The following is a 27,126-nucleotide window of genomic DNA, read 5'->3' as shown; positions in this document are numbered from 1 at the left end:
CCCTAATAAAAAAAAAAATAATAATAATTTTGGCACAACACCTGCCTTAAGTGTTACCAATACATTTTTCACTTACTAAACCACCACCAAACATGAAGGGAAAAGATTGAACTGTCATGCATGCATTCATTTGTACATTAACAGCTAAAATTGTGTAAGATGCATTACAAAGCTGTCACTGAGAATACTTATTTTAAGTTGTGTCGAATTGAGTGGCCTTTGTTTATTTGTTTCAGTCACTGCTGCTGCATCCAAATGGTCCTAAGGAATTTACATGGTGGTTTAGGCCTAAACCTTAGAAATTAGTCTCATTAAGGGTGAAGGGCAGATACTGCCTCCTGGCCAATGAGAAGTTGTGGACTTCCAGGGTTTGGTACTAGGGGTCTTCATCTTGCCCTCTAAGAGGTGCATGGCAGTTGTCCTAGCATCTTTAGGACATCTTCTGATGCAATTGGATATTTGTTTGTGCTAGTCCACCAAGATCCGATGAAATATAGCAAATCTTTCTCTACTGTTTTAGTCAGAGAAGGGCCCTGCCATAAAACTGGGCCCTGGAAAGTGCTGTTCACTACAGATAGGATACCTTTTGATCTGGATTTGTTTGCTTCAGTTCTAACATGAATAATCCTCTTCTTCTTTGTAGACTTCAGTGTGTGTGTGTGTGTGTGTGTAAGAGACAGACAGGGTCAAAGTGAGATTTACTTGTCAGCTGTGCCAAAAGCCGGTCCTTGAGCTCTTCACTTTGCACACAAGTGTCTGTTTGAGACGCTGTTAAAGCTGCTTTGGGAAGACTTCTCTGAAACTCTTTCTGACTGAAAGCAAATCGTTAGAAAATAAACCCTGTTAAACTGTCTTGTTAGGGCAATTTATGGATGTTAGAAGTAATCTAATGTTCAAACACAATACTGACCTCCATTACTGTAATTAACACATCAACTGACACCAGCACATATTAACGTTAACATTTTGTCTATATGGACAAATTTTCCCTTGGAATTTTCAGGCAAACCCATTACAGCACACTGATGTGGAGTTTCGAGTAACAAGACTGTTGTGGAGTTTAGGAACAAAGCTGTGCTATTGCACTGAACTCAGCAGAAAACTCTGTAAAAATGCAATATTTATCAACACAATCTTCTGCAATATTAGCTTTTATGAAGCAACATAAATCCACCCTTACAAAATAATAAGTATTAAGTTCATCTTAAGTATACTTTATGTAGTAAGTATACTAATATCAATGTAGAAGTATACTTGTAAGTGTACTGTTTCTACTTGGGACTAAATTGGCCCACTTTTTAGTATACTTTAAGTGTAACAGTAGTAAACTTTAAATACAAAACTAGTTTACAAGTTTGTACTGCAACTATACTACAAGTGACCTTTTAGGTATACTGATACCCAACCAGCACACCCATGTGGGGCCCAGACTGGTTTGACCTGGGCTATCTAACTGGGGCCCAGAAAGTTGTGTCTGCAGTTTCCATATAGAGCCCACATCCCATACACAAAAGAAATATATTTGAAATATATAAATATAAAAATATGAAATATAAAAATATATTTTCAGGATATATTTTGGAATATATGCAAATATTTGAAATTGGCCCAATAAATATATTTCATACTTATATTCCATATATTTTTGTTATATTTCAGAATATATTTCAATGTATTTTTTTCTGTATGGGTCCCCAAAAGTGTCAAAAATATATGTGGCATATATTCCAAATACATTGAAATATATTCTGAAATATAACAAAAATATATGAAATATAAGTATGAAATATATTTATTGGGCCAATTTCAAATATTTGCATATATTCCAAAATATATCCTGAAAATATATTTCAAATATATTTTGTTTGTGTATGGGATGGGTTAGCCCAGATGACATAAACACCACTCAGAGTATTAAATGTAACACTGAATCAGTGTTGGAGTTAATGAGATAATTAAGTGATAACAAGCATAATGAATGAAGAACAGAAACTACAACTGACTTCCAGCCACAGCCTTATATAAAATCAATTGAAGATAATAGACATCAAATCTCTCAAGATCTCGGCAGAGGATGATTAAACAACTTAAACAACTCCACCTTCACCTATTACTAACCAGATTTCTACCATACATCTACAAAAGTTCTTATTGAGAATTAAAAGAGGTTTTATGTTGATGTTTTATTGAAAATAATAGTTTAGTTTAAAGTCACCATTATGTAAAACAGTTTTTGCTTTAGTTGGCCAGTTTGGCTCTTGACTTTTAAATGTTAGTTTTTATCTGGCTGTTTGTTATGGCAAGAACAGCAAGAGGAAACATGATGATGTTGGTTGCTTTATGATAAGAATATAATCATCTTGGAGTGGCTTAATTCTCTGATCTTATGTCTTAGTTTTATATGGGTCATATATGTTATTAATTTCAATTCAATATTCTTGTTGTGATTTGACAGCAAGAACTCCTGTGAGTTTTACACACACACACACACAGAGACATTAAGAATTAGCATATGAATCTTAACAGTGTTAACATGCTTCATGCCACAATGCATTTTGGGAGCCATGAGTTTTGTATTATGCACACAGAATGCATTGCAGCATGAAGCATGTCACCGTTGTTGAGATTCATACACTGATTCTTAATGTCTCTGTGTGTGTCTAAAGCTCACAGGAGCTTTTTTTTTGTCATTCAGTTTATCTGATTAAAACACTGCTGGATCTCATGCTGTAGAGTCACAGGGTTACTATAATCAATGATTTTCATGAGATCAGCAAATGCCCATGACATGATGATCACATCTGTATCAACAAGTAGCCAACATCATCTGACCACATTTCAACATGATCTGATCTTTTTCTGTTCTTGCCATTATAGTTACAGTTACAGTAGCCAGGGGAAACTAATGTTCAAGGGTCAAGAGCCCAACTAAAGCAAACACCAATCAGCATAATGGTGACTTCAAACTCAGATTCAGAATGATGGTCAAAACACACCATCAACACCCCAGAAGCTTCACAGTCGTTTCCTCTTCATGGGTTCAACATTCCATTCGATAACATTAGGCAATTTTGATTTACAGTTTAGCCTATGCTGTTTAATGATCGCACTCAAAAGATTGAGTACATGTATAGGCCAAATATACTTAGACCTTTCTGTCAGCATAAGTCAAGTATCATACTATTCTTATGTATCATACTATACTTACTAAGTGGAACTTTAAGTATATTTTGGAGAAGTTTGTCAGGGTCCTGCCCTGACAGTCTTGCCTGTTTTGTCTTTGTCTGTTTCTTTGCTTGTCTTGTGCTTGAGCAGGGTATTCCAGAAAGCAAGGTTATCTTACCGTCAAACATATCCTGAATTCTCGGATGATTTGAATAGTTTTGTAATATACTGAGATAGATAGATAGATAGATAGATAGATAGATAGATAGATAGATAGATAGATAGATAGATAGATAGATAGATAGATAGATAGATAGATAGATAGATAGATAGATAGATAGATAGATAGATAGATTTTTTGTAGATAAAAACAAAAATGGTAATGGTACCAAAATGGTAATTCAAACAATAACTGTTCAAACATTACCTTGTTTTAATAGTGCTATAACTATGATTGTGCACAGTCTGGTCTAGGGCACGCATGCGCTGAACACCTCTGAAGTAAACTAACCCAGGAACAGATGCTACTCCAGACCTGTTCATCATATGCTCTTCTCCCTTTAGTTTATATTGTGCTCCTTCTCCCCTTTGCTGGATTGTTGTCTTCATTGTGTGTGAGCGTTTCTTGCTTGTCTACAGGTCTTGTCAGTCACATTTAGTTTTCCCTGTCACTTCTAGTTTTGTATTTATTTCATTTAGATTTTTTTTCTTTTATTATTCTAGTCAAGTTCCAGTCTTTATTTTGCAAGTTATACGATGCCTTATTTTTGGTTTCTCTCTAGATTTTTATTTTATTGCCAACTAATCTTTTATTTATTTTCTCTCTAGGTCACTGCAAGGTTGTAGTATAGTTGTTTCTTATTGTTTGCTAGTTCCAAACATTCTAGAATTTTATTCCTTTTCTTTTTTTCTTTGCTAGCTCCAGTATTTTTTTATTTATTTTTTGGACTGTTCCCACCTCACCTTTCTTGCGCTGTGCCTTTTGTTGCTAATAACCATCACACCCCCCGCTATTTCTGCATCTGGGTCCTACCTCAAAAATCCTGACACATAAAGTATATTTCTGAGAAGTATATAAAAAGTAGACTGAAAGTATACTTATTTTTTGTTTAAAATAAGTATTACAATAGCACACTTGAAAAAAAACCAAAAACATGTAAGGGTACCCACCCACTGCTTGAAAAAAACACACACAAAAAAAACACATTTGTTGAGCTGGATTGAAGTTCTACATGCAATGACAGCCACACAAAAAGCACATTCAAGTCCATCATTCTGTCTGAAGCCAGATGATTTGAACAGTTATTGTTACACTTTGGGCTCTATGTGTAGATGTGCAGGAACAATGTTAGCGTGAAAGCACGCCAGGAGCCTGCTGTACACTTACAGAAATGGTTTGAATCAAGCTTAAGATGAACCTTAATCACATCCTGGTCTCTTCAAATTTGTTGTAACTGTATAGATTTATCATCCTGGTGATGGAGCACAGGAAGCGGAGTTAAAATCATAGGATGCAAATGAAACCTAAATTCATATATTGTATAGAAAATATTTCATTGCAAAATGAATTATCAGCATAACGATTTGAGTGAAAGTTGACTTGTATTTTATTTTTTATTTTTGTTGTAAAGATTTTTCCGTTTTCAAGAGGCTGTTGGAGTGACATTTGCGGATTGCTTTGCTAGACACAGAGCATCAATCTACTGCCTGCCTTCATGAGCACAGGATGATGAATTACCCAGGGAGAACCTCTGATCCCTTGTTAGCTTTGGGGTTGGAAAGGCTGTCTGCGACTATAAGATGGGAAAAGTCTTACAGAAGAAGTATTTTGACAGATGTAAGACTTAAGGACCCTGAATAAATTTCAGTGATAACAGTTTTGGTAACACTTTAAATAAAGGTCATGTCATTAATAAGTAACTATGCAGGAAGTAATGCAGGACTAATGAGTAGTTCTACATTAACACCACAACTACTATTATTAACTAATATGGACTAATCAGTAAGTAATATCAAATTTAAGAGATGGTTCCTTATTAGGTAATCAATAATTACTTAATAAGATTAGCCTCATTAATAAAAATTAACTAACTGACAAATTATAAAGAACATTATTGTATGTCTGAGACAGAATCAGACATCATTTTTACACTGAATATGGTCATGATATTTAGTCATGGTTCAAAACGGTCTGCAGGGGTCGCTATATGCATAAATAAATGCCCAGGCAAGATTATTACTCACAAGGCTGATGTTAATGGCCATTGGCTTGCAGTGGTCCTACACTTAAATGAAATATTTTTCATTTTAGTTAATGTGTATGGGTATGTCCAAACCCAGAATAAAGGTCTGTTGGAGACCATAACAAATGTCATAAGTGACCTAAAAACTAGTTACCCTACAGATTATATTTTAATCGGTGGCGATTTCAACATGACACCAGATGAATATATGGATAGACAACCTTCTAAATTTGATATTTCTCATGTTAACAGTATTATTCAAAATTTCTGCTTATCCAATGTATTAATTGATATTTGGAGAAACTTAAACCCCACTGCTAGACACTTTTCGTGGTTCAAACCGAATGCCACTTCAAAGTCGAGAATTGATTATTGGCTCGGATCTGCATCACGAATTACTATAGTGTTATCTAGTCACTATGCAGGGACTACTAGTGCTCTGGACCATTATTTTGACGTGATAAACATCTTTTTCACTTTAAAATTATGTTTCAGATCACTAGTAGTTCCTTCATAGTGACTAAGCAACACTTGAGTAATTAGTGATGCATTTTAAGACCATGTTGAGAGTAAAAATGAAAGACAATTGCTAACGTCTCTTTATAATTTGTCATAATTACCTGTTAGTTCTTAATGATGCCAATCTCATTCAGTAATTATTGATTACCTAATAAGTGTAACATGTATGCTCTGTGTTCCCCCCATCATTATGTTTTGGTTTAGTCCTGTGACCTAGGGCATGTTCAAGTTCAAAACGGTGCGCAACGTTTTGCTACGGTTTCCGGGTTGAACATCATGTTTCCTGGAAACGGCGTGCACCGGTGTGCAACGGGGTTTGAGATACGTTTTCTCTTGTTTGGTGGGTGTGTCAGAACTGCAGTCCAATCAGCAGCAACATGTATATAAAGCACGCGGTATTAAAGTGAACTCGCACAATGGGTTCAAGGAAAGTAATTTACAAATTTGTTTGATGCAGCTCCACTGTCTATGTGCAGCTCGGTATACACAACAACTGAGGATATTAGAAGACATGTTTGTCGAAAGTTTTATTGTAAAAAATATAGGATATCAACATAATGATGTAGTTGTTTATATTTTTAGCTTCATTGCAAGTATAGAAATAAACAATGGTAATTAAGTGTTTTTCCTAAAAATGAGAAAGAAAATACAGGGTATTAAAACAGTATGAACTACAAATAAAGTCAGTATGTGAGGCTAAATAGATGTGTTTTAGTCTGAATTAGGTAAGATGTGTGCTTCCATTTCAGTTTCAGCAATCCCTTCACTCGATTGGGATGTTCTCTTTTGTTCTGGGCGGCAAGTGCAGTAACTGTAACATCGGGCATATTTTGTAGTATTAATAAACACATATTTATACCGACTTCATCAGGCTCCGAAAATTCTTCACAAAGAACACAAAGAATGGCCTTCTCAGCTGCCATAGTTGCAACTCTTGCGTCATCAGAACAGTGTGTTCAACGCATCACCGTTTCTGTTTAAAAAACGTTGTGCACCGTTTTGTCGGGGCTGAACGCAGCCCTAGTTTCCCCCAGTCTGTTTGATTAGTCATTTCATTTACCGGTTCCTTGTCATTCACTCATCAGCTCCCTTTGTTTCCCATGCATTTATACCGTGTTCACCCTCAGTCTTCGTCAGTTCTCGTTAATGTTATGTTGTGTTTGAGTGTCTCCTTAGTTTTTATACTAAATACTGTTATTCCTCTTCATCGTGTTTTTCACTACACCACATACCGTAACAATAAGGAACTATCTTAGTCCTAAATTTGATATAACTTACTGATTAGTTAAGCTTGCTTCTCTTTTAGTAGCTGAAGTGTTAATGTAGTATTACTCATTAGTCCTGGCTGTATTACTTCCTGCATAGTTATTGACTTAATGAAAAAAATAAAACATAAAAATGGACTGTGCAAATATGCATTGAAACAATATGCTGCCATGTTCACAAGTTGTTGTGAATGATTAATGTACTGTATCTGAAAGTACTTGTGTACTTGGGTTTGGTGTTTTCATGGAGAGTTTATACACATGTCCTTAAATTGACCTGAAGTGTGACATTAGGTCAGTTGTTAAGAGGCTTGACAGATTTGCCTTGAAACCCTTTTAGAAAATGAATAAATGAAAATCATTGATAAGACTGAATGTCACATGACATCTAAGCCCACAAGTGAATAGCCTGACTGTAGATCAACATGATCTTTTTTTTATTACACAATAAAGAGACAATTGTTGAGATACAGTAAGAGTATATAAGGTCACATTTACACAAAAAGTTTGAAAAGTTTGCGTGCATACGACAGTGATCCCCATTCACACAGATCCGTGAAAACGACTAAAATACTGTATTATTCATGCCATGCCAGTACTTGACGATGTTACTTTGTAAAGAAACACTACATGGCTTTAGACCGAACAAGTAATATGCACCATTTTCACAAATTCACATTTTTGTAGTTTACAGAGAGATAACGGTATCGTTTTCAAAAACTTGCGTTCTCAGGCTCCCAAAATACTGTTGTCATGAAAATGAACAGCTCAAAAGTGTTAGATTTTTAGTTGACAGTGTTGTGTAAACTATGTATGTTAATGTTGATAGCAAATAACTCACTAACTTGTTTAGGAAGAATTATGCAAAATTGTGGAGTTCATATTGACATTGCTTAGTTTTGGTTGCAGACTATATCGGCAAAGAGGAGACACAAGTGAGATTACTGGGCTGTTTTTCTCAATTGCTTTGTATGTCTTCGGTGATTGGGTTAAATGGGAAGTCAAACTGCATGCAGACATGTGCTTTTATTTTTGAGTGGTCACACATGGAAATTGGCCACAAAACAACTGATTGTCGGTGACAGAGTTTCTTTACTGCCAATGTTTATGTGTGCTCTGTTCCAGTCACAATGTCATTCCCTGTTTTCCTCAGAACACTCTTCACGAGGCCTTCTGAGAAATCTTGCAAGCTCCAACTTTCCTTTTCTACCGTTTAATGGCGAACAAGCTGAAAATCACTGTTAAAGTCAGACTGAGATCTTTTTTTTACTGGATTTAGACAATTAGCCTACCACTTAATGAATTCAGTTAAGATTGTTGGTCAGGTATATGTCTACTTTGGTTTGCCTTCACATCATGGTTAATCAAATCTTTCAAGTATAATACTGCAATATTGGCAGCTTTATAATGAGTCAAAACAGGGTTTTCATAGGGAGGAAAATTAAATGAGTGAAAACAGACCTATAGAAATATTGATTCTTGTGGTTTGAGACATTGGTGTACACATGGATACAGGATATATTATCAGAGGATACATTATCATCATTACTATTTTTATTATTATTACTTGTGTATTTGTCGTCTTCTTCTTTTTCTTCTTCTTAATCATGAAGTCTGTGTCAGCCCATAGAACCGTATGGTAAAAAGTTTGAACACAGATAGAGGACAATCTGAACATTAACCAGAGCAATTTTGGAGTCACTAACGCAATCCCTTCTAGCGCCACCAACTGTCCAAAGTTGCACTCAACTTGCTAACAACTTTTGAACCGTAAGGGCTAGAAACATTATTTGTTCTTCTGATTCCTTAGCTCAAGACGATTCGATTGCACCCTATGACATAATTTTCCGTCCATACGTTGGAAACGTATGTGGAGAAATGTTGTGGACTTTAAAAGACATTATCCGGTTTGGACTAAGTTTGGACTTGCACTCTGGATTACCTGGGGGGGGAATTAATTTCTCCCTCGAGCAATACATATATCTTGTTGCGTGGCTCAACTTTTACTGTGGGTTTTGCGAATGAGGAGCCCAGCAAAATCACAGTGCCCTCCAAGCCTGAATCTCTTCACGTCATGCCTGCCGAGCCTGTGTCTTCGGACAAGATGGCCGCTGTGCCAGAGTCAGCTCTGGATGATACAGCACTTAAGATAGTCGTCACAGCAATGATGTGTGTCTGTGTCTAGGCAGCACACACACCGGCTCCAGCCCGTGATCCCTCGCCCAAGATGGCTGCCACGCCAGAGTCTCGTCCCAAGAACATTTTTGGGGGAGGGCTGCAGGTACCTGATTATGGAGCCCGTGCCTCCCTGGCCCATTGGTATGCCGGCTCCGCCCTGGCTTCCTGCACTGCCGGCGCCTCCCACACTCCACGGCCCAGGCCCGCCACAGTCCCAGCCCTGTTCCCCTGCACGGGCCTGGCCCACCAACCCTCCCCAAGACCGCCCTCCAGGACTTTGTTTTGTTATGTTTCATGTTGGGCGGTGGGGATAAGTCACGATTTGGTTATGTTTCATGTTCCTGTTTCATGTCTGTCATGTGATCCCGCCATGTGTTCCCTTGTCTGATGTGTCATGTTGTCATTGGTTCATTGTTTCATTGTTCACAGGTGTCCCTTGTCTTGTCATTAGTCTTGTGTGTATTTAAGGCCTCATGTTTGCCATGTGTCTTTGTCAAGTTTTGTTTCACTGTAACCACGGTTGGTAAGCGTCACATCTGTGTCAATGTTTTTGAGTTCATGCCCCGCCATGCTTTTGTTTGATGTTTGATCTTGTTATGTTTGTAAATAAAAAGCTGATCTTTGTCTTGTGCCCACCTTCACCCGACTTTATCTCTTCTCGTTATGTATCAGAAACATTTCGTCTCACTTTTTCAGATCAAACACAAAACACATCTTCTTCCTCTCGTAATCTGAGCTGATCATTTCCATAATCGTTTCACAGACACACGCCTCAGACACAGCATGTATCATATCCTCAGTCGTTCCATCACACATATTCATATTCAAAACTCACCCTGATGACAGGGAAATAATCCGTAAATTACATCAGGGGTTCCCTACATTTTTCATTACTTGGAAGGTCTTACCAGCTTCTAAGCCGCAGTGAAGTTTAATTAGTGGAGCGAGATATCTACACTTAATTAACTTCAGCAGGAAACAGTCGCTCAGCTGCAGATCTGAGCTCTGTGTTTATAATGAGCCCCTCTGTTAAAAAAATACATAACGATCAAACATCACAACTAAACTAGAATTCCTCCGAAACTGAAATCAATATAAACTATCATCTGAGAGAAGGAAGACCTGACTGTTAAACAGAGGCTTTGTGTTTTGACCAAGGTTATTGGAGAGTAACAAAAACGTTTTGTTTAGTAGCTAGAGCAATATGATTCGTGAAATATGCAACGAGGGAAAATAAAGCAGGGTGTTATGTATTAAATGAAGTGCTAGATATGTTTCACTGACTGCTGATGCATGACTTTAATTCCTCAGAGTCATATTATTGCTTTTGCTTCTGTACATTATGTACAAATAGTAGTAGTACTGCTTGTTGCTGAAGTTTTAATATGCTCAATATAACTAGATCTATCTATCTATCTATCTATCTATCTATCTATCTATCTATCTATCTATCTATCTATCTATCTATCTATCTGCCTGTCTGTCTGTCTGTCTGTCTGTCTGTCTGTCTGTCTCTGTCTGTCTCTGTCTCTGTCTGTCTATCTGCCTGTCTGTCTGTCTGTCTGTCGCTGTCTCTGTCTCTGTCTGTCTCTGTCTGTCTAATTCAAAATCTGTTAAAGGTAATAATGGAACAACTGTTTTAAAAAGTGAGTTTTCACTATTATTTACAACAGGATCTGCATTTATATGTGTTAAAAAGATATTTGTTTAAGAGACAATAAAAACAAGCTTGTGCATAAAAATACTTATTTCATGGTAAAACAAAAAAGGAAAAAACTAACTTGATTTTCAAAAGAATTTTGATACGAATTCGTACGAATACGAATTTGTGACAGATGAAAGTGAATTTTTTAACCAGCCAAACATGTCAATCTCTAAGTAACAGGTCATTTATTTAAGCCACAAAATAGAATTCTGTAAAATAAGCATAATAAACTACGCAAAAAAGCAGTTAAAATGTCTCCAGCACATTTTTTAATTACTCAAAAATCAAACATAATTCACCCCTTACAAACGTTATCATGTCCGTCAAAAACTTCGGCTGGCTGTCGGTTGGAATATAAGAACAAAAAACATAGCTAATCTAATTAAAGAACCACATGTGTTGGTTCCTGACAGAAACTGGAATTTGTACTTTATGTTTTGATGCACATTTTTTTATGCAAGGACTCTGTATTCTAATTCTGACATTCCTGACATTTTCATTTTAACTTTATTCTATTCTTGAATTATCTTTTTATCACTTATTACTAACCAGACTGACTTTATTTCTGTCACATCTACAGAAGTTCTTATTGAGAATTAACAGAGGTTTAGATGTCGATGTCTTATTGAAAATGTTTGGTTTGAGGTCACCATCATGGAGATCAGTGTTTGCTTTAGTTGGGCTCTTGACAGCTGATTTTCATTAAGTTGGTGTTTTATCAGTAATAGCAGATGTCTATGGAGAACATTTCTGCATTGATAAAGTAGATCAGCAAGTCTGTTTTAATAACAAATGACTGCAAATAAAGTGGTTAAGCAATTAAACTGCTTTTACTGTATTTTTTTATTATCACTTTTGGAATTTTAACGTTATTTGAGAAGAAAGTAATACATCTTTTTATCAAAAGATGCGATAAAATCATTTGTAACCCTGAAGAAATTTGTGTAAGATTGTCAAAAATTATTTTAAAGTGAAAAACAGCACACTTAGGCCTCAGCACTCGTCATACAAACCTCAACAATGGTGACAATAAAACAAATAATTAATATGCATAATTTATTCATGACAAAATGCATGCTGGAAGCAATGAATGTGTTTTGTATGCTGCCATGAAGAATGTCACCATTGTTGTGTTTCATATGCCAAATGTTGATGTCTGTGAGTGTATAAATGACACATAATCTGTTTTAAACACAAAGTTAACCACACACACACACACACACACACACACAAAACACACACACTGAGACACACACACACTGAGACACACACACACACACACAAAACACACACACTGAGACACACACACACACAGAAATAAATAAATAAGAATTTAAACGGAAGACTTTATTCTTGAAATATTTTGACTTTAAACTCGAAATGCGAGATTTTTTTTTTACTTTTCGGTTCGGGGCTTCTGTAATCTTGAGATGAGTCCCTGTAGTTGGCCAATTTGACTCTCATATGCTGATGTAGGATTCGGGAACTTTTATAAAATGTACTTTGATCGCATTCTACCCAGTTGTTTAAAAGATTAAGGCAATTATCAAACTTGGACTAAATGTTGTTTAATTTTCCAATAAAACATTACATTACTCTCCAGTTCAGAGGACACTAAACAAATACATAACCTCACATTCCAAAAGTTGGTCTCTTCTTCTGCACATTTGCCAAAGGATTGTGATGGGCCCTCACTAGTTGCAAGACTAACTTCAGCTGTTGGTAAGCGTGGCATGAGAAAAACTCATGCTGTTATTTTAAGCTGTGCCTTCAGCGATCAACCAAATCAGTGTGTTTATCAGTGAGTGATGGACCAAATCCCATCAGTGCCCATCCTCAGCAAGCAGCCCTAGAGAAAGCTTTCACACTCATTTATGTGTGTCACACACACACACACACACACACACACACACACACACTGTTCTATAGTTATTTCTGATTGACAGAATTATTATTATTATTATTTTTTTGCCAAAGAAATGACACTTAAAGCAACATTCTTGCTCAACTATAAAGATTATTTCTAATTCATTGTGTAAAACAAAAGAAACTTAGCACAAAGTGAAACAGAGGAGGATGATACAGCTTCTGCTAAAAGTGTGATAGACACATCAAGTCCTGCAAAATCTATGATTTTCAGGACTTACATATATTGTAAATATTATCGGTTTCACTTTATTTTGATGGTCCCTTTAACATATTCTGTCGACTATGTATCATTGCAACTACTTGTCTACTAACTCTCATTAGTGTTAGAGTATTAGTAGACTAGTAGGGTTAGGGTTAGAATGAGTTGACATGTAGTTGTAAAGTAACTTATAGTCAGTAGAATGTCTGTTGAGGAGCATCACAATAAAGAATTAGCAGATATTAAGCACAGTCTACTAATACTCTAATGAGAGTTAGTTGACATGTAGTTACTATGTATATGTAGTTATAGTTATATGTAGTCAACAGAATGTTCAAAAGGGACCATCTGACATAATCATTCATCAAGCACGTCTGCTCCTTTAAACATTGCTGTCATGCTGTTTTGCATGTCACATGGACTTTGTCATATACACCAGTCCACATGTACTGACAAAATACCAAAGTGGCAAAGACATTAGCTGACAGCTGGGAGTGACATCACATGTGTGTTTGTGTGTCATCACACACACAACTTGTGGATTACAGATGATCTAAGCAACATATTTACATCTATATGCATCCATGTGCTTATTTAAATTCCTGCGCACACAAATAGCCCTAAAATTCTGAGCTGTCTGGAATTTATCACTGTCTATATCCAAATATATAAATACCTCAGAGCTCACATGTTTGTGTATGTGGATGAGTGTGTGTGGCTTGAACGAAATGGTTCAGGGGCCACAGTGTTCATGATAGTGGGCATATTATGCCACAGTTGATCCTTTCTCGGTATCTCAAACTTACTGTAGCCTACATTAAATCCAGACAGAAAAAGAGAGGGAGAAGAGAAGCAGAGAAGCGGATCTAGTTGGCATGAAAAAGAGAGTTTGGAAATGACTTGTTCTTGCTGTATAAAACTGACATCAAAGCAAAGTGACAGGTACGGTTGCGCAAAGCAGCGAACGCCCAGGGTAAAATCTGACACACAAATCTCATTTCGCGCCCTGCTCTGTCCATCTCTCTCAGATTCATCCGTACGTCAGCAAGAGGCACACATTCAGAACATGCTGAATATTACATTCCCTTTCCTTGTTAATGCAAACCCCAAACCATCAGCCATTCAGCATCTCCAGAGACCATTACTTATGCAACTTTATCTTTGATTGATCAAGGCTCACACATGATGAGTGATGTGGATCAGAATAGGACACTAGCCTACTACACTGTGGTACAAAGTGCATTTTTTTTTTTTTCATTGTAAAAAGTGGTAACCTGCAATTTCTACCATAAAGAGCTACTTCTACCGGATGTAAACAGTAAAAATTGTTTTGTTGGCATAAGTTTTAGTAGTGTAGTAATGTAAGTGAGTCATTTATGCAGCAATCAATGTCAATACAATTGTATGTACTACATTTGTTGTGACAGATGACCTCATTACATTTCATTGGCAGTTGCGTCCAGTAATTATCTTGGAAATAGCTCAAACTGCTTTAGACAGAGTGTTGGTGCTTGCAACGCAAAGGTCATGGGTTTGATTCAAAGGGAAAGCAAGAATTGTTAAGAATGTCAGTGTGTGAACCTTGAAATGCAATGTAAGTAGGCTATCTGGGTGTATACTTTGGATTTATTAGTGCACAATATAAATAATATATGCTGCAAAATTAGGTATTCTGTATTCTGGTCCCTAGCTCAAGTAGGCTATATACTTTAAATGCAAGTCTATGTTTTTTTATTTTTATTATTTTTATTATCATGCACCAGATGAAAATTGTAAATATGTTTGCTTAGAAAAATTAAAGAACACCTCTCCTCAACAAACCACATGATTTGAGGTATTGTTCTCGTTTGTAACACAAACAGTGTTGGTTATAGGATAGTACAAATTGCAATAACAGTTGTGATGCTAACATACTGGTAACACGTTATTTTACAGTGCCCTTGTTACACGTTAAATGTACTTCCCACAGTAATTATTATGCACAAACACAACTAACCTGAAACCAAACCCTAACCCTAGAGTAAGTACATGTTAATTAATATTAAAGCTCATTCACACCAAGAACGATAACTATAAAGAGATCCATAATGATAACTATATTAGCGTCCACACCAGCAGACACAATCGTTCAAGCGCGCTGCAAGTTTGCCATCTGTCACTTTCAATGCTGGAGCTCTTTAAGAATTGATTCTGGTTGGTGTCAATGTTTTTGTAGTTCATTTAAAATATGTCAATTGTTTCGTTTCTCTGTGCCGTTATCATTATCGTTTGCTCAGTACTTATTTGTGTAATTACACAGTAACAAAGAAACCAGTATAACCAACACCACTAATGATTTGGCTAATCTAAAAGTAAATATAGATGCACAGGAAGAAAACAAAATGATGACAGTCTTTCTGTGGATAGCCACACTACACAGTCAAAAGGGAATCAATAAGGTGAAGTATGACATGATTCAAGGACTTTCTGTAATGGCTTGAAGAGAGCTCTGCAGGGAGACAGAGAACTGGCTTTTGAACACGGCAATTTAACATAAATCAATCCTTTCTCCTCTGACTGGATAAACGACAACATTCAAAAAGTGAACATGCATCATACTATTCTCATGGTGCTCACGTAGGAGTCTGCCTTGTTCCAGCTTTTGTGAGTCGTTCCCCATGCAGTTCACATCAGTTTCTGCCCTTACGCAACTATAAATAAATGTCCAAACTGTTCCTACTGTTCTTTAGCAAGAGAGTGGAAGGTGATTTATGCTTTCAAGTGCATCACTTAACAACAACAACAAATAGTGAGAATAAATATACAATATATTGTACAGCTTTTGTACAGTAGCTCTGTGCAAGGTTATTTGTTACAAATCATTACAAATTCATGGTTGTATATATTTAAATATCAAATCTCACAAAACTATTTGAACACAGGAAAACCAGGATATTTAAATATATGCAACCATGAATGAGATTTAAGAGCTACGGCAAAGGGCATGAGTTATGATTTGCGCCTGGCGTTTTATTTGTGTGACTTCAGAAGACATGAGCTGTATGGATTGATTTAGCCACTGTAAAAGTGTTTACAGTTGTTATGTGTTGCATGAAAGACGTCAAACAAGTTTGGAACAACATTTTAGGGGGTAAAGAACGAGATAATATTTTGCACTAAATGGCTAAACTAATTCAATACCAATTTAAATGTCATAAGCCATTTAAAACTGACTTTTATTATGGTAACAAATACTGAACCGTTAGACAGACCACATATTGTCATGTAATGGTTTATGATGGTAATGCCAAGCTCGAAATTTAATAAAGTGTATGACATAAATCTGAGATCAATGTAATTAAGCATTACAGCAGTGTTGTCTTCCGAGACCCTGAGTAAAAGGGTTACTTGTGTCTTTATGAATGTGTGTCCCCTTTCAGCTTAGTTTCAATATTTTGTTGCAGTTCTTAACTTGACTTTTTATTTCACAAACACATCCAAGCCACTAAATGCACTATTTATCACTAGCAGCCATGTAAAGGCACTGCATGCGCACACAGGACATGTAAAGGGGCCTGTGAGGGTATATTTATAGCCAGACTTTACATACTCTCGTCACTAGAATGGGTGGACGATCAAAACATGTGACAGCACACAGTGTAACTCATGGTTTCCCGACCCTGTTTAAACTATTCCTAATCAAACACACCTGATTCAACTCATCTGCTCATTAGTAGAGACTAAGACCTGAAATGGATGGGTCAGATAAGGGAGGCATCCAACTGTTGATGTGCCTCCAGGAACGGGGTTGGGAAACACAGCCACTTGTTTGTTACATAAATCAGCTGATCTGTTTCTTAACATATGAAATAAATGAAGTAACATAGAACGCATTCTACGATAACAGGGCTCTCCAAAAATATCTACTAAAATATCACAAATAAACTAGTGCTGGTTTATGGGATCAGGAAAAAAATTTGGAAAAGGCTATTCATATTGATAAAATCCTTAAAAAGGTTTTAAAGCCCCCTTTTTACTCCTTTTATGTTTTAATAATAATTCAACCATTCTTTGAAAAAAGAAAAAAACACTAAAATAAATGATATATCATATTAAGCAAAAATAAAAATACACATTTAACAGACTGATGTACCTCAGCACGTGGAACAGTTATAAAAAGGTAAACTGCTATTCCTACCTTACAGAGAGACAGTGGTGGTCCTTATGTCCGATGCAAGTTTATGGAAAAATCTGAAGTCTGTGAGCCATCAGCCTTGAATGAACAATTTTGTTTTGAATGGAAGGAAAATAGGAGAGAATGTGGTGACAGGAGGAGGTTGAGAAGTCATTGTGCGGGAGCTAGCGCTTACACTGCAGCAGCGGGAAACATACTGAGAGACACAAATCACAGCGGTGGCGATCTGAGACGCCTACTATGAAAGATTCAGTCTCTCCCTTTTACTGTCTCCCTCACTCTCCTCTGCTCACCCCCACCTCTTTCTGTTTCCTTTCTCCTCTCTTCTCCTCCTCCTCTTCTTGTAACTAATCCTGCTCTTTGTGTGTGACTGTCTGTGATTGTCACATGTGAACCTGTCTAATGCCTCTCGGTCACATTCTCTCTGTGTGTCACTGAGGCTTGCATGGGTAATCATTTTTAATACTTGACTAGTCACACAGTTGACTAGTTGGTGGGTCAGTGTTTACTCATTTCTAAATGATTCACAATGTGCCATGCAGCTTCAGTGGGCTTTGCCATTTCTGTCAAGTCAAGAGTGTGTGAGTGGAGAGAACATCCACACAGCTGAGATGATGTAGCTGAGAAAATAAAAGTGCATCTTTCCATTATCTAAGCCCTCACTTAGTTTCTATCAGCCTCTGGGCAGCACTTGATTATTTTCTGGCTGGTTTGTAATACTTTTGGCTCCAAACTCCAAATGAACTCACATCTTTTTTTTTTTCTTTTTTTTCTTTTTTTTTGACAGAGTAGGGTATACTTTATTTTGACATTGTTTAGTAAAAAATATACATTATTTCCCTCATGTCAACTAAATTAACTGGGAAACGTTTTTTATTTTATTTTATTATTATTCTTTCTTTTTTTTCCTTTTTTTTTCGATTGTAGAGAGTGGAAGCAAAAGTGAGAGAGAGAAGTGGATGGGATCAGAAAGAACCACAAACTCTTCAAGGCTACTGGCCACTGGGAAGCAGTTTGAGGATAGATGAATATATAGATCAAGTGCAACTATGGCCATGTTCACATTGTCAGTCCAAATCCAGTATTTGTGTATCAGACTGCAATCTGATCTAAATTTGTTAATGTCCACACTGTGTATCACAACTGTTCAGAGGCAATTTGTGTGTCCTGTGACGCTCTTTCGTTTTTCAGAATATCTGCATTGATTTCTATAGCAATGACATTGCTTTGATAGGCATACGCTAGGGCAGGGTTCACCAATCTCAGTCCTGGAGGGCCGCTGTCCTGCAGAGTTTAGCTCCAACCCCAATTAAACACACCTGAACCAGCTAATCAAGGTCTCACTAGGCATACTAGAAACTTTCAAACAGGTGTGTTGGAGCTGGTTGGAGCTAAACTCTGCAGGGACAGTGGCCCTCCAGGACCGAGATTGGTGAACACTGCGCTAGAGGTTCCAGAGGAGGATGTGGAGGCAGAGGAAGGGCTGACCAAAGGGAACCCCTAGGCGGAGATGATGGTGGGAGGAGCCAGAGGATGACCCCGAGTCAAGCCAGGATGAAGGCCTGTGGTGGAACCGACAGAGAGAGGAGCCAAGATGGAACCAGTCTGAGGTGGACACGTGCAAAGTGAAGACCCAGGTGAAACCGAGGAGATGAATACCCAGAATGACAGTGAGGGCTTGGAGGGCAACGGTGGAGCCAAAGGTGCATGTGACCAAGGTGGAGACGTGGGCTTGGCAGAGCAGTGTGGAGTCGTGCAACTGAGGACAGTGGTGGAACGGGGGAAGGAGGAGCCTGGTAAAGCCAGAAGGGTGGAGGGTCGAGGCGCAGCTGGTGACTCTGAAGTCCAAGGCGAAGCCAAAATGACAACAGACCAAGGTGGAGCCAGAGGGTCGAGGGAGCCTGGCAGAGCCTGAGGGATGACAGACCATGGGGAAGCCGAGGGATCCAATCCATGCTGATGAACTCCACTAACGTGCCCTCCGTAACGGACGCTGTTGCCGGTTCAAACACCGGTTCAGGCTCAGGCTCCGGGACGAACATGGCCTCTGGCAATTGCTCTGGCTCGATCTTTGTGGCGGGCTTGTGCTCTTAGTCTGCAGTGGGCTCTGCCTTATGCTCCGCAGTGGGCATGGCTGAAGGCTCGCTGTGCTCTGGGTCCGGAGCGGAGCTGGTGTTGTCCTCATCCTTGAGGCAGACAGTGTATGATGAGATGCAGTGAACCAGCACCCACTCCATGTACTATGCAAAACACCCTTGAAGACCTTCCACAGGCAGACATGAAAATCCTTCATGTGTTCCTTGAGGAAACAATCCTCCTGTTCCAAGAGATGCACTGGATCATATGCATGAGTCGATGCAGACAACCAAACATCTACTACAACACTGCTATCCAGTACAGGGGTGATGGACGGGAGGATTGTTTCAGAGTAACCCGTCACAACACATTTAATAGAGCATATGAGTTTGATGAATGTGCACAGTTAGTCTACCACATTGTTTAAATGGACATATAAATTCCGCTGTAGTTTCCAGTGGAATTTCTATTAAAGGAGCATTTTGACAGCATATAAGTCAGCTCTATTCAGTGAGTATCAAGAACAATAACTTTTTGATAGCTTCATCTGTTGGCTTTGTAGTGAATTTGAAACAGTGTCAAGGTGCAGACCACTTTCGGTGACAGGTTCAGCAATGGAAATCTTCTTTGGTGAGATTTTGTGGTACCACATAAGGCTGACACCCAAATTTCTGGTGCCTTTACTGTGATCACTTATTTACAGCTCTAAAAATGTGGACAACTGCTGTGCCACACATCTTGATCCTGACTTCAATCAGATGTGGTCAACCTGAAGAATCCTGTACTATTGAATGTTATGCATTCCAGGGGTCAAATTAAATGAATTGCTAATTGCAAATTTGAAATAAAAATGTAAAGCCTGTACACATACTAGAAATCGTGAAATAATGGGATTCAACAAACAGTACATTTCATTTAACTATTATAATGAATTATTTTATTTTTTTTTTTGACAGGTGTGTGACGTTCTTTTTTAATATGATGTCAGTACTTCAGCCAATCGCTGCATTGCTAAACATGTTTTCGAGTATCAATATATCTGCCCTTTCCAATGAACACATGAAAGTGCAGTAATCTCAGACAACTTAATACAGATATTTTAATCAAATCCGCAAATTCATTTGAAGAATTAAATTAGCCAGAGATCATTTATCACGATTAGAAGAGCGAAGAGCTGGCATCTGTCAAATCATCTCAGATCTATTAAGCGAGGATGAGGCAAGACTGAGTGTGACATTCAGAAATGTCATATGTTTTTGTTTACACTGTTGAAACAAAGCAGTCAGGACCAGGGCCGACACTCTTAACTGATAACACAGTAATCTGTTGTCACGTGTCACACTCAAGCTGGGACCCTGTATCATAAGATGATTTTCACTGTAATAAGAGGTTAGAATAAAAGCTAGACTGTTGAAGTGAGACAAACTGGATAGCAGGACAAAAAAAAAAAAAAAAAAACAGTGATTACATAAATGTTGCCTTCCTTAGCTGATAAGAAAACTGTGTATGTCCCAATTCCCTACAACAATTAATGGTTACATCAAGCAGAGTTGATCTACAGAGAGAGAAACAGAGAGTGACAGAGTGCAATTACTGAATAAGATAAAAGTATGCCACTTCATGCATACAGTATATAACTGCTGATTTCTGCCTCCCCCATTCACATCCACAGCACACGTTCACATTTTGAACAGAGCACATGATTATTGAATGTGAAATGTTCAAAAAGACACTGGCAACAACAAAGTATTGCCAGTAGACTATATCTCCACGAGGAAGTATGCAGTTGATGTCTTATGTCATAGAGCTCTAGGCTCCCTGTTGATGTTCTGTTGAATTTTTAAAGACGATATTTTATCATAAAACTCTACATGGAACACATTTTAGAATGATGTTCCATCATTAATGAATAACTAAACATGAGCTAATGAGTAATGCAATATTAACATTATAGTAAATACTATTAACTAACAAGAAACATTTATAAGATTAATAATATAGTAAGCAATGGCACTCTGTTGAATGCAGTAGTTCACTATTAGCTAACTCTACTGTTTTACTATTTTAATACCTCCAGTAGAACTATTAATATACAGTTTTATAATTAATGCAAATACAAGTTACATTTTATTTTAAGGTGTCAGTGTAATTATACATTTGAGTACTGAGTAATATTAAATGACTACATGTACTTACTACATAATAATAATAATAATTAATAATTTGTTACATTTATATAGCGCTTTTCTAGGTACTCAAAGCGCTTTACATGGAAGGGGGAATCTCCTCAACCACCACCAGTGTGCAGCATCCACCTGGATGATGCGACGGCAGCCATATTGTGCCAGAACGCCCACCACACACCAGCTTATTGGTGGAGAGGAGGCAGAGTGAAGAAGCCAATCAGTATATGGGGATGATTAGGAGGCTATGATGGACAGAGGCCAAGGGGCAAATTTGGCCAGGATGCCGGGGTTACACCCCTACTCTTTTTCGAAGGACATCCTGGGATTTTTAATGACCACAGAGAGTCAGGACCTCAGTTTAACGTCTCATCTGAAGGACGGTGCTCTTTGACAGTATAGTGTCCCCATCACTACACTGGGGTGTTAGGACCCACACAGACCACAGGGTGAGCGCCCCCTGCTGGCCTCACTAACACCTCTTCCAGCAGCAACATGGTTTTCTCAGGAGGTCTCCCATCCAGGTACTGACCAGGCTCAACCCTGCTTAGCTTCAGTGAGCAACCAGTCTTTGGCTACAGGGTGATATGGTTGCTGGAAAATCCAAATAATTCGGATTAGGGTTTGGTTTAGGGTTAGTTGCTTGTAATTTAGTGATTACCATAGTAAGTGCATGTAAAATGTGTAACTGCAGGGACATAATTAATGTGAATATCATAGTAACCTGGTATTGATGTAGGTTTTACCAAATCCCTCAGAAAGAAATACTAATTATTTTGAACAGTATTCTATAGTTAATAGCATGATAACTCCCTAGTAATGACGGAAGTCATTGTAAGCATTTGAAGTTTTGTAATGTTTTGGATAGTCATTTCTTCTGACATATGGTAACACTTAAACCATTACTAGTGGGTTACTGTGATCTTCACTTTAGAATATTGTTCCAAATGGCTGGTAATTCCTTTAAAAGGATGTAGTAGCATTTGAGTCATTACAAGTGGGTTATCATGATGCCTACAAAACCATCCAAAAGAAAATGGTGGTAGTAGACTTGTTTACCTCTTATTTTACTCACCTGTGTCTAGTTTAGTTCATCATTATCTTGTGCATATATTGTCCTTAGTTTCTTCAGTTCTTGTTCAGTTATTGTCTTGGTTAAAACTAAGTTGTCACATTTCATCTCCACAATTTGTAGTATCTTCTTAATTGTTGAAATAAACTACTGCTGTCTGAATGGTATATTCTGCAATTCTGGTGTTATTAATAGTGCATAAATTACGCATAGCATCTTTATTGATTATCCTGGGTAGCTTTATGACAAGCTTAGGGTTAGGAGTTTGTGAGTGGAAAAGCTCCAGATGTTTGAAGTCATGGCGATCATGAAAGAAACACAGGCTGGAATCTTGCTTGTTTTGAGTTCCAATCCCTCTTTTCCCACTAATTCCCAGTTCCCGCTTTAATTTCTTTTTCAGAATTTTTCATTTTTATTGAATACACCAAGTAATGATTCACAGTGCTGGGTGGAGAAAGTAAGTGAAATCTTGAACTTGTAGATCCTCCTTCAGCAAAATCTCTACCAGACATCTTCTGTAGTTGCTTATAAGACTTTGGACCAATTTTAGACCATTGCTTCCCTTAAATCTCTTTCAGTTTATCAATATTTTGAGTGATCTTGCAGCTCTCTTTAGTTTATGCTACAGCATCTGAAGGGATTTAAGGTCAATTTCTATATTCTTGATGACACTCCATCCAGCAATCCAGTCAGTAATGGATAGAAAATGGAGGCGTTTTTGTGATGCAGTACAGCCTTCTAAATCTCGAATCCTTATATAAATGCACAACCGGCTTAGGGGGGCTTGTTTTTATTTTCCTGTCAGGAAGCTTATTTTAACAAGAGCTTTTGTGCCATCCACTGGTGCTTCCGCATGTATCTCTGGAGCCTCTCAAAGCTGGCATCTTTCAATCAGCTCAGTCTCAATACAGGAGAGGGTCATTTGCTTTCCTTTCCTTCAATTTTTCAAGCTCTCATAATTCCCTCTCATGGCTGTCATGTGTATTTGCCTTTGACTAACAGCTGCTTCGACTTTAAAGATTGAGAGAAAAGCATTACCCAACACCGTCTGTAATGCCCTCATAATACTTAAGAATAAATACCTCATCGAATGAAATAAAAATAAACAAATTCATCAAATTCCTCACTGTTTTAAAGGATAAAAAACGAATTCTCTTCATTCCCACATATTCTCCAAGGCTCTGATTCAAATCCATTTCCTTATTTAGTCAGTACCAGTGAAAGAATGTAGTGCCTTGTAGTACTACTTCTTACAAGGTGATTTTGTGTGTTTAAAGTATACATTTGTATGTGTACATTTATATACACAGCGAAAATAACATTGTCAACATATTGTCTGCATCTAATGCCTTCTTTCAGCCCGTTCTCATCTCAAGTCGTCATATACTGGCGCAATATCTGACGCACAAAGCACCCTTTAGCGTCCATATGAGACGCATAACCCTACCACAGACCTAAACCTACCCATAACCGAAGCGTCTCATATTGACGCTAAGGGTGCTTTGTGCGTCGGATATTGACGAACTTTCGAAAGCGTCAGTTACATGACGCCTAAACCTACCCATAACCGAAGTGTCTCATATGGACGCTAAAGGGTGCTTTGTGCTTCGGATATTGAAGAATGTCTGAAAGTGACGGAAAGTGACGATTTGGGGATGAGAATGCGTTGCTTCTTTAGTGTGCGCTGAAATTACCTGAATCTTTACCAGGGCAAGTTGACGCAAAACTGGTGATGAAAAATAATATGAGTTTGGAGGAAAAACTATTGATCTTGCTCTTGCTTATTGCAAGTGAAAAAGCTGTTGAGACTATAAAAAGAAAGGACCGTGCTCTGATGCTGCATGCAGCTGAAATAAACCACACACATTAGCACAGTTAATGAAAACATTGCCCTTAAAATTAAGGGTTTGTTCACACTTGTAGTTTGGTTCGCTTGATCCAAAAAAAAAAAAGTCCTGGTCTGTGTCAGGATACAGGCACGGAGACAGAGGTAAGTGAATCCAAGTTTTATTCAAATAGACAAGAGTGCAAGGTGAGTATTCAGAGTTCAGGTGCAGATTCGGTGAAGATCACTCAGTGCGGGGCAAACAACAGGTGAGCATGTTCTCTTCAGGTTAGTTGATGTCAAGCAGTTACAGTTCATTAATACTTGTCTTTTCTCTTTCAGATGCAGTCGATAGCAAGCAAGCTCGGAGTGAACACAGGAAGCTCAGGAGGATACAGGATCACTGGTAACATGGAGTCAAACAGGATTTCTGGAGACAGCAGAACAATGATACAGAGGTTATTTTTTCACAGGTGAGTATACGTTACTTTGCGGAATCGTGATGCATCAGAGACTTCAGGAGACAATGGATAATGGTCTGTTCCTGTTGGAGGCTTGACGATGAACTGAGGCTGTGGTGAGTGTTTTATAGAGCTTGCTGATGAGGCTGCTGGTTGTGAACAGGTGCAGGTGATTAGTAATCTGGAGAGAGTGAATGCAGGTGTGCCAAAGAGGATTCTGGGAATTGTAGTGTAGAGACAGACGGTGAACGTGACAGTCTGCTTAGCATTCACATTGACATAACCTGATTGGTCGTATTTTATTTAGTATATTTCATGACGGAACTTACAGAACATCCGAAACAATGCTGTGTTCTGGGCTGAATGAGGAAAATTATATGTAATGTCCTACATATGAGGATATTTTGACCAGCTGAGAACACGTGAAGAGCTTATAAAATGTGTAAAGAAGTCAACCAGTGTCAGGAATCCCTCCGTCACACACAAACTGTGATGGGCAACATCAAGACTATGACGAGAAAAACAGGTATGCTTGAGCATTCTGCCCTTTTATGGTCATATCTTGTGACATCATGTCCTGTTTTTGGTTTGTTTACATGTCTTTGGTCCATGATGCGTTCATATTACATACGAACCGCACCAGAGTTTGTTTGGAAGCGGATCGAGTCCCATCTTTTCAGCGTCTCGGTCCTCTTGTTTGGTGGCACCAGGGTTCAGATGGCAGCGTTCACACTTATTCAAATGAACCACACTACAGAGCACTAACCAGGGTTTGTTTTAATACAACCAAAATTGCAAGTGTGAACACACCCTAAATAAATGCATCATTAGAGTTATGCAGCTAAACATGGTTGAAAGCGCCAGTTCTCATTTCACTTTAACCTTTTCTCATATTCGTAGTTTAGACGGCATATCCTCACAGCAATTGCATACAATAGATACTGCTTTATTGCATACAATAAATTGCTGCTGCATAAACACCATTGTGTAAACGCTATAAATGGGTAACACTTTAGAATACTGTATCTTACTTACTGCATAACTAATAAGGAATTATTGAAGAACTAATAGGTAATTTTTCATTAACTACTTCTTCACTACTGTTAACTACTAAGTAAGATGTGTTAACTAATTAACACTAATTGTGTTAAGTATCAGTTAGTTAATCAATAACTAATGAATTATGTCATATATCCTGAAGAACTACTATTAATTATCTACTAATTAAGGTTCAAGAAAAATAACTAAGAAGTAACTAATGAACAGTCATACAAAACTACATTGAGTTGTGACCTTCCTTATTTACTAATGTTATTAATTGAAGAAAATACAATTTTAACAAATGCATATAAATGTTAAAGAGGTTTTGGCCTACACTGTAAAAAAGAATACATTGATTTTATTGATATCTAATTAATAAAAATGAGGCAACAGATTACAAGCAATATTATTAATTAAATTTAACAAATTAGAATTGAGTAATAATTAATCAAATGAATTCCTTAAAAGTTAACCATTTAAAATGAGTAAAATTTACAAAATATATTTTATTGCCAACATTGAAGACACCTGGTGTTAACAAGCAGAATCGCTGAAGGAGAAAACCATAATTAAAGTCACCATTGTGGAGATCAGTGTGTGTTTTAGTTGGGCTCTTGACCTTAAATTATTAACTTTAAGTTTTGTTTGGCTGCTGTACATGAGTTATAACAGCCAGATGAACAAAGAGAAAAGGTGATGTAATGGCGTTGTTTGTGTTTAACATAATCATTATTTCACAATCATTTGACCTGAATCACTGAACTCATATAGAATCCAATTTATGAGTTAGGTTTACTTTATTAATTACTTTATTAATTATAACAGCACTGTCCTTGTACAGCATAATATTTTTTACTTTTACAATGTAAGGCAAATAATTTCTAAAAAGTTACTCTTACATAAAAAGGAGACACACAGACATCAATAATCAGCCTGTGAATCTCAACAATGGTGACATTTATAAAGCATGTTGCAGTGCATTCTGGGTTCCACCAATCAAAACTCATTCATGGCTCCCATCATGCATTGCTGCATGAATAAATAATGAGCTTATGTTCAGAGGTGATCTGTTCGTCACCATTGCTGAGATT

General features: G+C 37.5%; 1 protein-coding gene across 1 annotated transcript in view; it reads right to left on the bottom strand.

The window, feature by feature from the left end:
• opn7b (opsin 7, group member b) overlaps nt 1-17,658 on the bottom strand; it is a 113,836-nt gene extending 96,178 nt beyond the window's left edge. Inside the window, exon 1 of the mRNA XM_084098896.1 lies at nt 17,381-17,658. The gene's annotated coding sequence lies outside the window, so the exon portion shown is untranslated. The remainder of the gene's footprint in view (nt 1-17,380) is intronic.
• Nucleotides 17,659-27,126: the final 9,468 nt, after the last annotated feature.

The sequence above is a fragment of the Abramis brama genome (genome assembly GCF_963993115.1).
Source record: "Abramis brama genome assembly, chromosome: 22".
Taxonomy (NCBI): Eukaryota; Metazoa; Chordata; class Actinopteri; order Cypriniformes; family Leuciscidae; genus Abramis; species Abramis brama.
This window is presented reverse-complemented; position numbering and strand designations above follow the sequence as displayed.